Raw genomic sequence first — 2,261 nt, 5'->3', positions numbered from 1 at the left:
CTGCACATGGCTAGCCAGTTTTCCCAGCACCATTTATTAAACAGGGAATCCTTTCCCCATTGCTTGTTTTTGTCTGGTTTGTCAAAGATCAGATGATTGTAGATGTGTAGTGTTGCTTCTGAGGTCTCTGTTCTGTTCCATTGGTCTATATCTCTGTTTTGGTACCAGTACCATGCTGTTTTGATTACTGTAGCCTTGTAGTATAGCTGGAAGTCAGGTAGAATGATGCCTCCAGCTTTGTTCTTTTTGCTTAGAATTGTCTTGGCTACGCAGGCTCTTTTTTTGTTCCATATGAAGTTTAAGGTGGTTTTTTTTTCCAGTTTTGTGAAGGGGTTCATAGGTAGCTTGATGGGGATAGCATTGAATCTATAAATTACTTTGGGCAGTATGGCCATTTTCACAGTGTTGATTCTTCCTAAACATGAGCATGGAATGTTTTTCCATCTGTTTGTGTCCTCTCTTATTTCCTCAAGCGGTGGTTTGTAGTTCTCCTTGAATAGCTCCTTTAAATCCTTAGTTAGTTGTATTCCTAGTTATTTTCTTCTCTTTGTAGCAATTGTGAATGGGAGTTCACTCACAATTTGCCTTTTTTAAATCTGTTATTGATGTATGGGAATGCTTGTGATTTCTGCACATTGATTTTGTATGCTGAGACTTTGCTGAAGTTGCTTATCTGTTTAAGGAAATTTTGGGCTGAGATGATAGAGTCTTCTAAATATACAATCATGTTGTCTGCAAATAGAGACAATTTGATTTCCTTCTTTCCTGATTTAATATCCTTTATTTCTTTTCCTTGCTTGATTTCTCTGGCTAGAACTTCCAATGCTATGTTAAATAGGAGTGGTAAGAGAGGGCATCCTTGTCTAATGCCAGATTTCAAAGGGAATGCTTCCAGTTTTTGCCCATTCAGTATGATATTGGCTATGGGTTTGTCATAAATAGCTTTTATTGTTTTGAGATATGTTCTTTCAATACCTAGTTTATTGAGAGTTTTTAGAATAAAGCATTGTTGAATTTTGTTGAAGGCTTTCTCTGCATCTATTGAGATAATCATGTGGTTTTTATCTTTGGTTCTGTTTATGTGGTGGATTGTGTTCCATGAAGTTGTGTGGTTCTGAGTCAGTTTCTTAATACTAAGTTCTAATTTGATTGCCCTGTGTTCTGAAAGACTGTTTGTTATGATTTCCATTCTTTTGCATTTGCTGAGCAGTGATTTACTTGCAATTAGTGGTCAATTTTGGAGTAGGGGCCATGTGGTGCTTAGAAGAATGTATATTCTTTGAATTTGTTGTGGAGATTTCTGTAGATATCTACTAGGTCTGCTTGGTCCAGATCTGAGTTCAACTCCTGGATATCCTTGTTAATTTTCTGTCTCATTGATCTGTCTAATATTGACAGTGGAGCATTAAAGTCTCCCACTACTATTGTGTGGGAGTTTAAGTCTCTTTGTAGGTCATTAAGAACTTGCTTTATGCATCTGGGTGCTCCTGTATTGGGTGCATTTATATTTAGGATCATTAGCTCTTCTTGTCGTGTTGATTCTTTTACCATTATTTAATGCCCTTCTTTGTCTCTTTTGATCTTTGTTGGTTTAAAGTCCATTTTATCAGCGACTTGGATTGCAACTTCTGCTTTTTTTTGCTCTCCATTTGCTTGATAAATCTTCCTCCATCCCTTTATTTTGATCCTATGTGTGTCCTTGCACATGAGATGGGTTTCCTGAATACAGCACACTGATGGGTCTTGAGTTGTTATCCAATTTGCCGGTCTATGTCTTTTGACTGGGGCATTTAGCACATTTACATTTAAGGTTAATATTGCTATGTGTGAATTTGATCCTGCCATTTGATGCTAGCTGGATGATTTTCCCATTAGCTGACACATTTTCTTCATTGTATCAATGGTCTTTACCATTTGGTATGTTTTTGGAGTGGCTGGTACTGGTTGTTCCTTTCCTTGTTTAGTGCTTCTTTCAGAAGCTCTTATAAAGCAGGCCTGGTGGTGATGAATTCTCTCAGTAATTGCTTGTCCGTAAAGGATTTTATTTCTCCTTTCCTTATGAAGCTTACATTGGCTGGATATGAAATCCCAGGTTGAAAGTTCTTTTCTTTAAGGATGTTGGGTATTGGTCCCCACTCTCTTCTGGCTCATAGGGTTTCTGCCGAGAGATTTGCTGTGAGCCTGATGGGCTTTCCTTTGTGGGTAAACCGACCTTTCTCTCTGGCTGCCCTTAGCATTTTTTCCTTCATTTCAACCCTGGT

General features: G+C 38.0%; 1 long non-coding RNA gene across 1 annotated transcript in view; it reads right to left on the bottom strand.

The window, feature by feature from the left end:
- The window catches only part of LOC119469426, a 14,311-nt gene extending 12,464 nt beyond the window's left edge, over nucleotides 1-1,847 (bottom strand). Inside the window, exon 1 of the long non-coding RNA XR_005198223.1 lies at nucleotides 1,735-1,847. This is a non-coding gene — a long non-coding RNA (uncharacterized LOC119469426). The remainder of the gene's footprint in view (nucleotides 1-1,734) is intronic.
- Between the last annotated feature and the right edge of the window lie 414 nt (nucleotides 1,848-2,261).

Source organism: Cebus imitator, unplaced genomic scaffold, assembly GCF_001604975.1.
Source record: "Cebus imitator isolate Cc_AM_T3 unplaced genomic scaffold, Cebus_imitator-1.0 Scaffold653, whole genome shotgun sequence".
NCBI classification, from domain to species: domain Eukaryota; kingdom Metazoa; phylum Chordata; class Mammalia; order Primates; family Cebidae; genus Cebus; species Cebus imitator.
Note: the sequence above shows the minus strand (reverse complement) of the source record. Positions and strands in the feature narration are given on the sequence as shown.